Below are 11,444 nucleotides of genomic sequence, written 5' to 3' on the forward strand. Positions count from 1 at the left end.
ATGTGTTGTGTATCTTTCGAATTTGAAGCTTTCCACTAGCAACTGGTGGTACCTCAATAGGAGTGTAAAATTCTCTGAAAGGTATATTATAAACATATTACATATGGCTGTGTATTCTTTTTTAGCGGCTTTGGCGGAATGCAGCAATCACTAAATCAAGTACAAAGCTAAAAGTCTTGTACATAAACATAAATAAGAATATCTACGCTAACTTATTCAAAAGTCAATTTCCACCAAATATTGTACAAGCTAAATATAATACATTTGCAGCATTAAAGAAACAAATCTCTTTGAAGGTATTGCCCTGCATAAGAACAATTTGAATCCCCTACACTAAGGATGCTCTGTGCCAAGTTTCACTTTGGTTCTGGAAAATGATATTGTGAAATTTTAGACAATGATGATAATGGATAAAATTATGTTTTTAAAAAATTTACTGGTTCCTTTAGCTCAGATTGGCTAATAAGTATGCAACAGGCACAGTTTTGGAGTTGACATTGAAATGCGACTGGACATCTCTTCAATCTTGTTTTAGAAAACTACATGTACATGCCCTATGTACTGAATTCCTTGGAATCATACACATGTTTATGCCTTTAATTAGTTGTATGTGCCAAAATAACAATTTTTTTTACATTATACTGCAAAAAATACACATACATGTATTACAAGATCTTATATTCCTGCTGAAGACAGAGGATCTATCTTAATCATTAGAATAAGTAAGTCTAAACTTTGAAAGGGAAGACCTTAATAAAGAGGTCAACATGCTACACAAACAAAATATTAGTATATTTAAAAATAACATATATTCCAATGTAATTACTGGTACATGTATTTCTGTTACAAAAACTATTTCACTTGAAAAACTGAGAGCAATTGATATGTTCATATTTGTGGATTTATGTTGTCAAATCAAAATTTAAAAATGATACACAGTGTGTTTAAAAATTGTCTTCACAAACCAAAACTTTACTTATTTTCACTATGCTGTTTATTCCATGTCACATCCAAACAGATGATCTTCTAGCAAATCATGGTCATGCTTGGTATCAAAATTCAGTATTCAGATGAGTCACACCTATCCAAAAGAAATTGAAATTTTTAGGTCACCTGAGTAAACTATCTGTTTTTGTCCGTCGTCGTCCGTCGTCCGTCGTGCGTTGTGCGTCGTGCGTCGTGCGTTAACATTTAAACATTTTCAGCTTCTTCTCTGAAACCACTGAACCAATTTCAACCAATTTTGGCATATAGCATCTATGGGTGAAGGGGAACAAAAATTGTGAATTTCGTGGTCCCTGCCCCCCTGGGGCCTGGGGGGTGGGGCAAAAACCACTAAAATTAGTGCAATCTTTAAAAATCTTCTTCTTTACTCCCAGACATCAAGCAGTCAAACCGTTGGTATGATTGTAATCAGCATTGAGTCCTCTACCAAAATTGTGAAATTCATGGCCCCAGGGTGAGAGGTTCTGGTGTTAGGGCGGGGCTCTATTGATTATATAGTGAAAATGCATTATTTCTTTGAAAATCTTCTTCTCTGCTCCTGGGTATTAAATTAACTAATTAAGTTCATAGTTATGATGAGCAAGAGTGCCTCTACCAAAATTGTGAATTTTATGGCCCCAGGGTCAGGGGTTATGATGTTAGGGCGGGGCTCTATTGATTATATAGTGAAAAAATGCATTAATTCTTTGAAAATCTTCTTCTCTGCTCCTGGGCATTAAATAAACTAATTAAGTTCATAGTTATGATGAGCAAGAGTGCCTCTACCAAAATTGTGAGTTTTATGGCCCCAGGGTCAGGGGTTATGGTGTTAGGGCGGGACTCTATTGATTATATAGAGAAAATGCATTAAATCTTTGAAAATATTCTTCTCTGTTCTTGAGTATTTGATAAACTTACTAAGTACATAATTATGATGAGCAAGAGTGCCTCTACCAAAATTGTGAAATTCATGGCCCTAGGGTGAGCGGTTCTGGTGTTAGGGTGGGGCTCAATTGATTATATAGTGAAAATCCATTAAATCTTTGAAAATCTTCTTCTCTGCTTCTGAGTATTGAATAATCTATTTAAGGACATAGTTATGATGATCAAGAATGCTTCTACTTAAAATTGTGAATTTTATGGCCCCAGGGTCAGGGGTTATGGTGTTAGGATGTGGCTCTATAATGATTATATGATGAAAATACATTACATCTATGAAAATCTTTTTTTTTCTACTCCTGGGTAATAAGCAGAATGAACTATTAACATAGTTATGATGGGATGGGCTCTTCTTCCAGAATTGTAAATTTCAAGGCCCCTGGGTCTGAGATACCAAAATGGGGAGGGGGGGGCTATACTTATATACTGAAAAAGAATTGTTTGAAATCTGCTCCTTGGTATTAATCAAACATTTTTGATAAACAAGTATGCCTTTTCAAAAATTGTGCAATGTATAGACCTAGGTTCAGGGGTTCATATGTGGTGGGAGCACTCCTGATTATTGATGAATATTACTGATTAGTTGACATACTTTTTTGTTCCCCTACCCTGCTTATCCATATTAAGTAAACAAACTAAACAATGGCTAAGTGTATAACTATGATTAGCAATGGTGCACACAACAGAATTGTGAATGCCATAGCACTAGCTTAAAACATGAACCAAATTCAATCATTTGAAAGTTGTTGCATGATGCTCAGGTGACCTATAAGGCCCATGGGCCTCTTGTTTAATTTATAATTCTTTTACTAATAAAAAGTGCAATTCATGAGATTATAAATTAGATTATCAAATTTAGAGATAAAATATTGTCACATTTTCTGTGTATAATTTGTAAATTTTAATGTACTCTTTCATCAATTAAAAGAAGTTTACACCAATTAAGGCAGTCATTTATGCTATCCCCTAATAAGACAACATACAAGTGCAAAGTAATCATGCACTAGTGGGTTTAGGATAATGTGCTAGAGTATTAATGACAACATACTAGCACGAGGTGACAATGTGCTAGCATGTACGTCAGTGATAATATGCCAGCACACTGAATCCAACATGCAGTGAAGCTAACACTCAACAGATTGTTTAGAGTTGTGTTTGCATGATATTTTGTTTTGTGTAAACACAGCAGCGTGTTGTTTAAAGCTGCATTGGAGTGGCAGTCTGTTGAAATTAACATGCTAACACACTGCAACTTCACATTATTGGAACACCATAATTTTAAAACTGGCAAACCAATGTCTTATGATTACTAACTAGGTAATTGCAACTGTAAATGCAGATTTCATGGTGACAATAATACCGGTAATTCACTGTATATCTGAGAACTGATCAATTATAATAAGGCGTGTCCAGATAGGGCCACTTGCTAAAGCTCAATAGCACTTTCATAAAAGAGTGCCATCTTACCGACACAAAAGACGCCATTAGACTATCACACAGCTCACCATCACAACACTGAAAAACACTTTCGCACTAACACAAGTTCGCACCACACGCTGTCACACTAACACACAACACACTGTCACGCTAATACAATTTCACACAACAAAATATCAGGCTAACACGAGTTCACACAACACACTATCATGGTAACACAAATTCACAAACACGCTGTCTCACTAACACAAGTTCACACAACACGCTGTCTTGCTAACACAAGTTTTACACAACACGCAATCTCGCTAATACGAGTTCATACAACACACTGTCTAGCTAACACAAGTACACGCAACACACTATCACGCTTAGATGAATTCACACAACACACTGTCACGCTAACATGAGTTTACACAACACAACACGCAGTCTCACTAACACGAGTTTACACAATACACTGTCACACTAACACGAGTTTACACAATACACTGTCACGCTAACACAAAGTCACAAAACAGGCTGTCTCACTATTCACTAACACAAGTTCGCACCAAACGCTGTTGCAATAACACACTGTCATCCTAATACCATTTCACAGAACACACTGTCATCCTAATACTATTTCACACAACACACTGTCAGGCTAACACGAGTTCACACAACACACTGTCACGCTAACACAAATTCAAAAAACATGCAATATCGCTAACACGAGTTCACATAACACGCAGTCTGGCTAACACGAGTTCACACAATATGCAATCTCGCTAACACGAGTTCACACAACACACTATCTCTCTAACACCAGTTCACACGACAAATTTTCAGGATAACAAGTTCACACAACACACTGTCACGCTAACACGAATTCACACAACATGCTGTCTCGTTAATAAGAGTTCACACAACACGCTGTCTCGCTAACATGAGTTTACACAACACGCAGTCTCGCTAACACGAGTTTACACAACACGCAGTCTCACTAACACGAGTTTACACAACACGAAGTCTCGCTAATACGAGTTCAATCAACACTCTGTCTAGCTAACACGAGTTTACACAACACACTGTCACACTTACACTTTATACACGATTTCACACAATACGCTGTACCGCGAAGCTAACAAGAATTCACACAACCCACTGTCAGGCTAACACAATTAAGTTCACAAAACACACTGCCTTGCTAACACAAATTCATACAACACTGTCTCGCTAACACAAGTTCACACAACACACTCACATTGCTGAGTTTAAAGTAAAGGTCTACCCTAATTTGAAGAGGTTTAACACTAACATATCTTTATATTAGTAAAGAGCTTCAAATTTAAGACAAAAACATTTATTTAGTAATGTTTCTTAACATGCATCTGGCATATAAAATGAATGAGACCTTAAAAACCTCACAGTACATGTTTACTTAGCTAAGTAAAGGTCTAAATTGATGCTATTCAACAATATATATCAACATCTCAAAGTATGTGAATGAGTGAAATTCTCAAATAAATATTATAAATCAAAGTATCAATAAGAAGCTGAACCTTACGTCGCAGGTTCCAATCCCATTGCTAAATGCTTTAGACAGGTTACTCCTATGAGACTGCATAAACCAAGATTCTGTGTCACGGTAGGTGTTAGCACAAAATGGATCTCATACTTCTTAAAGGCAATAAGAGCTGAGTACAAGTCTATATTTGCAGCTAATACCATCCCAAGTGGTGGCACCATGAAATGACTGAAAAATGTATGATTAAGGCAAATAAACAAACATTAAACCATTACAGCAGTCTTATCAAACAAAAAAGCAAACTTTCTATTATTACAATTTTTTTAAACAAATTTCTTTTGCAATTTAACTGAGCAATATTTGTCCTTTTTTGTCAGTAAAGTATGATATTAAATAATTTAGACTTTTTGAGAACATCTATTTATAGCGAGTCCAGACAGCAGCACAAATCCCTGCCCATAATGCGAGCTCTTATGATAAGACCTTGGCAAAAGAAGATTGTGACTTGCACATTGCTCCACACAACTTTTCCGCAGTATACTTTGGACCCACAGTGCTTAGCTTCTTTAAAATGTTTAAGCTACATTCAAAATTCATTTCTATTTAATTTGAATTAGCTATCCTTACTCATGTTCACATGGAGCTAATGGTTAGTAATTTAACGAGCAGTGAATTCATTCGAATTAAACATTTGAATAAACTCTCAGTGTGAACACTGAGCATGGATGCACCAAATGTCAAATGCGGCTTGACAAGCACAATCTAAATTAAAACTAAATAAGTATCAGCCCTCACCCTTACAGTCACACTGTCAATATATAATTAGTTGAATATATTCTGTAACATTAAGTGCAGTTTGAATTATAGAGTATGATCACTATGATAGATAGTAGGACTGTTGAAATTACATCCTCAAATTTAAAAAAAAATAAAATATAAAGCTGTGGGGATTTACAAGGTAAACAGAGAGCCTCTGAACTGTAAAACAGATATTATATCGGTGTGTCTGTGTAAATTTTAAGTAATAAAGAAATTCTAACCTTCATTCCAATTGTCCAAGCCAATCATACATTAAAATGTCGCCGTCAGCTCTTTCATCACTCGATACAATTATCACTGGGGAATCCGAAGCAGAGTCAAGAGTGTTCATCCTTGTTAATGTGACAGTCAGAATTTCCTCGTAAACAATTCACACAAGATTCTTAGAATATATGAATAGGGATAATAAAGGTAAAAAAGAAACCGAAGAATAATAGAAGGGTCTTCCGCTGAAGACGGAAGACCCTAAATATACAGGAAAATTCTTTAAAAATCTTCTTCTTAAGAACAGCAAAGCCATAATTGCTCATATTTATATGGAAGCATCCCCAGGTAGTTTCAATTCAAGTTTGTTCAAATCATGACCCCCAGGGGTAGGGCAGAGCCACAATGTCCAACCAAAGTTTTATATAGAAATATATAAGAAAATTCTTTAAAAATCTTCTTCTTAAGAACAGCGAAGCCATAATTGCTCATATCAATATGGAAGGAGTGTAGATTCAAGTTTGTTCAAATCATGACCCCCTGGGGGTAAGGCGGGGTCACAATGGCCGACCAAATTTTTATATAGAAATATATAGGAAAATTCTTTAAAAATCTTCTTCCCAAGAACAGCAAAGCCATAATTGCTCATATTTATATGGAAGCATCCCCAGGTAGTGTAGATTCAAGTTTGTTCAAATCATGACCCCCGGGGGTAGGGCTCTATGGTTTTCAATAGTATTGTAAACCAATTTCTACTTTTTCCTAGCCACAATGCTCGGGTGAGCGATGTGGCCCATGGGCCTCTTGTTTCACAATTTTTCTCATTTAACGTTTTAAATTCAAGATATAAGAGGGGTTTGTTACCCTTTATTTTCAAATTATGAAATATATTATGCATTTCATTAGGTCACCTGAGTTATATATAGATCATATAGTGAAAATGCATTAATTCTTTGAAAATCTTCTTCTCTGCTTCTGGATATTAGATAAACTAACCAAGCACATAGTTATGATGAGCAAGAGGGCCTCTACCAAAATTGTCAATTTAATGACCCCAGGGTCAGGCGTTCTGGTGTTAGGGCGGGGCTCTATTGGTTATATAGTGAAAATGCATTTATTCTTTGAAAATCTTCTTCTCTACTTCTGGGTATCAAATAAACTAATTAAGTACATAGTTATGATGAGCAAGAGTGCCTCTTCAGGGTCAGGGGTTCTGGTGTTAGGGCGGGGCCCTATCGATCATATGGTGAAAATGCATTAATTCTTTAAAACTCTTCTTCTCTGCTACTGGGTATAAAAAAAAACTATGTAAGTAAATACTGTATACAGGGAAATTTTCGCCCCAGTTTTATTTTCGCCCCTTTCGCCCTTGTCACAAGTGGGCGAATTTAAAACGGGGCGAATTCTAAGAACACAGTATAAATTCTTAAACAGACCTGGGACTGGGCAAATTTAAAATGAGGCAAATTTGTAAGCAAATGTGAAAGGGCGAAAATAACACGGGGCGAAAATAACCCTGTATACAGAAGTTATGTTGATCAAGAGTTCCTCTTCCAAAATTGTGAATTTTATGGCCCCAGGGTCAGGAGTTCTGGTGTTAGGGCGGAGCTTTATTGATCATATAGTGAAAATGCATTAATTCTTTGAAAATCTTTTTCTCTGTTTCTGGGTATTAAATAAACTATGTAAGTAAATAGTTATGTTGATCAAGAGTGCCTCTTCCAAAATTTTGAATTTTATAGCCCCAGGGTCAGGGGTTCTGTTGTTAGGGCGGGGCTATATTGATTATGTAGTGAAAATACATTAATTCTTTGAAAAATCTTTCCTTTTCTCCTGGGTTTTATGCCAATGATCCAAGTATATATATTTATGATGAAGAAAGGTTCATCTAGCAAAATGGTTATTTTTGTATGCCCCCCTCCCTGGTTTCGAGGGGTGAGGGGGAGGGGGTATGAAGTCTGAAAATGAATTAATGCTTTGAAATCTGCTCTTTGGTATTAACCATTTAAGGAATAACTGTCTTATTTTTCGAATTCATGAAGTGATCAATGGATTGGCTTGTGTGATAATTTGCATAAACGCCGAAGGCACACAAGCCAATCCATTGATCATCTTCATGAATTCGAAAAATCTGACAGTTATTCCTTATATTTACATGCTTTGATTCCGCCAATCCACGGGCTCCAAGCCTGCTTCTCTCTAGGTGTTGTCCCGCCTTGCACGTGGAACCGCGCCAAAACATTCATGAGGAAATCAATTACATTTACAATTGGTAATTTTATCTCGGACAAAGACATTGGAAATGTAAATATTTTATGATAAAATTTGCAAAATTTTGAAATAAGTGGCCTCAGGGTCAGTGGTTCCTTTGGAGTGAGGTGCACAACTGGTTATAAAGTGGAAGTGCATTTTCTCTTAATGTTACTCTGATCTACCTCTGGGTATTAAGTAAATAGAGTAAGCATGCTAAGTCTATAATTATGATAAGCAATGGGGCTTCTTTCAACATTGTGAATTGCGAATTTCATGGTTTAAAACACGAACCAAATTTAATTGTTTGAAAGTTGTTGCACAATACTCAGGTGACCTATAAGGCCCGTGGGCCTCTTGTTAATATAATTTATGTAATGCATTAATTATTTGGTTAAAATGAATCATTTTTTTTCTAAAACTATTTATTTTTCGTCTCCAAATGTACAAAATACAGGAAAATCCAAGATGGGATGTAATTACTGTAATTAAATTATTAAGGTCTTCCGTTTCAGACGTAAGACCTTATAGTGATTCTACTGTTTTTTCTTTTTATTATTATTAAGGTCTTCTCTTCCCAACGGAAGACCTTATTGTTTTCGTTCGGTTTCTTTTTCCCTATTATTATTTTTTTTTTCTTACCGATTTTTGTGCATGCGATTTCTCGGAAACGGCTTGTCGATTTTCACGAAGCTTTCAGATCTGATAGATATTGGTCTGAACCTTATTGGAAATTTTTTATAAGTACGTCGTCACTTCCGGTCGTGAGATATGGAGGATTTACTGATTTTAAGAGGGTCAGCTTGTCCTGGCAATCACTAAAAAACGAATGAAGATATTGACTTGAGATTTTCAGTGAAGGTAGAGGAAGGATTGCTGAATTGCTTTTTTGAGTCTATATCTTTCCAGCGCAAAAGGCGTTGAAGCTCGCCTGAGCTCGTTATAATTATTATTTTTCTGACCATCAAATTTTGTGCACGTGATTTCTCAAAGACTACTGGATGGATTTTCATGAAATTTGCAGGAACAATGTGTTGCTATCTGAAGTTATTATATCCTGGGAATTTTTTGGAAATTCCTTACTGTTGCCAAGTTACGGACAATTTTCTGATTTAAAAATGACATTATGTTCGCGGATAATCTAAAGAACGGTAAAAAATATCACTGTGAAACTTTTAGGGATTATAGATCGTGATAAGTACTATCCAAGACGCGATCTTTTGTACGTCGTCTCTACTTCTTGTCGTAACGGCATGCAAATTTAAAAAGTAGAATTTAAAAAACTTTTTTGTTTTTAAATATTTTCAAATTATATTAGATTGGTTGATAGAAACATTTCTTATTATGCTTAATGTATAATGTGTTTGTAAATTTATAAATTCAGACTCGAGATATTAACAATAAAAAATCTGAAGCGGGGCCAAAACGGCGGCGGTCTCTGTCAATTCCGACATTTCGCAATAGGGGTTTACAGAGGCAGCTGAGCGTTTGCTTGAACAAAAGTAATATAAGGAGCAATGAAATGTGTAGGGATACTTGGATTGTCACGTCGTAGGTTCGTTGCAATTCTGTGTAAAACTACATTTATAATCCAAGGTCTCCTTACAAGTCTTCTTTAATTGTTTTTGGTTGTTTCTCAAAGTAGAAATAGAAAAGAATTAATGTGTAAATGAAGTACAATATCTACATCTTTTGTCTTGCATCACGGTAACACATAGCTTAAATCATAGTTATAATTAATAGTTTTTCAAGAAACAATATATATACATGTAGTAAGTACAAAACGTGACCACTGTTTTCCCATGCACACTTGTGTCATATTAAATTAATAGAAAGGACAACTGTTACAATAAGAAAATATTTTATTTTTAAAAATAACAATTTTTCAAAGACCGTTTAATTGACCTATATACACATTTTATTTTCTCAATGCAAGTTATTGAACATAATGGAATCTTATTCCTTGACCCTCGTAGGGCGTTCGAGGCATTTTTTTTCGGTGAAACATACCACCTTTTTCATGAAAGTGTAAGTAATCGGAATGGTCAACTTTCGTGATTGAAAATTGAAAAAGTAACCAATCATAGCTGTTTCACTGCTTTAGTGTTATTTGCCTATATACGATATGTTACATGTATGTGTTAAATATATTTTCTACACCTCAAAATTTAGGCGATAAGAAAGCTCTTTTGTTATTTTATTGAAACTATCTCACCTATTTAAATAAACATTCCAAGAGAAATTCGCTAAGATTTACTCGTTGCGTTTGGCGCAAAATTATGAATAGTGACCCTCCTTTCATATTCCAAGAGAGATTAACTGTTGCAGAATTATATGTACATACAAGTGAAGTAAGAGTAGTTGTTCAAATAGCGTAATCGATAAGCGTATTGGATTTTCATGCTGGTGACCCATTTCAATTACCAGTGTGTCCAAAATATGTTTAATCCATTTTCAGCTCGATTTTATGGGTTATTTTTCGGAATCGGACGGAAGACCTACTCGTTGCTCGCGACGAGATCGTTTCTAGTTATTATTATTATTAAGGTCTTCCGTCTTCACGGAAGACCTTATAGTGATTGTATTGTTTCTTATTATTAAGGTCTTCCGACTTCCTTCGGAAGACTTTATTGTTTTCCGTCGGTTTCCTATTATTATTAAGGTCTTCCGACTTCCTTCGGAAGACCTTATTGTTTTCCGTCGGTTTCCTATTACTATTAAGGTCTTCCGACTTCCTTTGGAAGACCTTATTGTTTTCCGTCGGTTTCCTATTATTATTATTATTATTATTAGGGTCTTCCGTCTCCAACGGAAGACCCTTCTATTATTCTATTGTTTCTTTTTCACTTTTATTATTCTTTTTTTTTCTTTACAATTTTTGTGCAGAAGATTTCTCGAAGATGGCTCTATCGATTTTGTTCAAATTTTCAGAGATTATGTGTTTCTATCTGAAGTTTGTACCCCCTTCTCAATTTTGAAAAAAATCACTTCCGGTCGGAAGTTATTGCCCTTTCAGTGATTTTTAGAGGATCTCCTTGTCCATAAGTAAACTCAATAACGACATTAGCTAGAAAGCTGAAATTTTTAGCGATGATAGATGACACATTGCTAAGTTGCACACTGGATTTAAAATTTTTCAGAAAGGTCCAATATGGAAGCTCGGTTGGGGTCAAAATCTAGGACACGAATCGTGATTGAATTTTCGAGACATTTTGTATCATGTCTTTAAAAGTATAATTATTTTGATAAAACATACTGAACAATATTTATGGGGAATGGCAAGATCTTTCATATGATATCAAGA

At 35.4% G+C, this 11,444-nt stretch overlaps 1 long non-coding RNA gene across 1 annotated transcript; it reads right to left on the minus strand.

Annotated features, from left to right (window-relative positions):
- Positions 1-831: 831 nt before the first annotated feature.
- LOC134280444 (uncharacterized) lies at positions 832-6,086 on the minus strand. The gene is made up of 3 exons (XR_009994906.1): positions 5,908-6,086; positions 4,907-5,095; positions 832-1,081 (listed from the first exon to the last, which is right to left on the minus strand). It is a non-coding gene; the product is annotated as an uncharacterized LOC134280444 (long non-coding RNA).
- Between the last annotated feature and the right edge of the window lie 5,358 nt (positions 6,087-11,444).

This window comes from Saccostrea cucullata, unplaced genomic scaffold (assembly GCF_032062105.1).
Source record: "Saccostrea cucullata isolate Sc308-1 unplaced genomic scaffold, CSIRO_AGI_Scuc_v1 ctg8492, whole genome shotgun sequence".
NCBI lineage: Eukaryota > Metazoa > Mollusca > Bivalvia > Ostreida > Ostreidae > Saccostrea > Saccostrea cuccullata.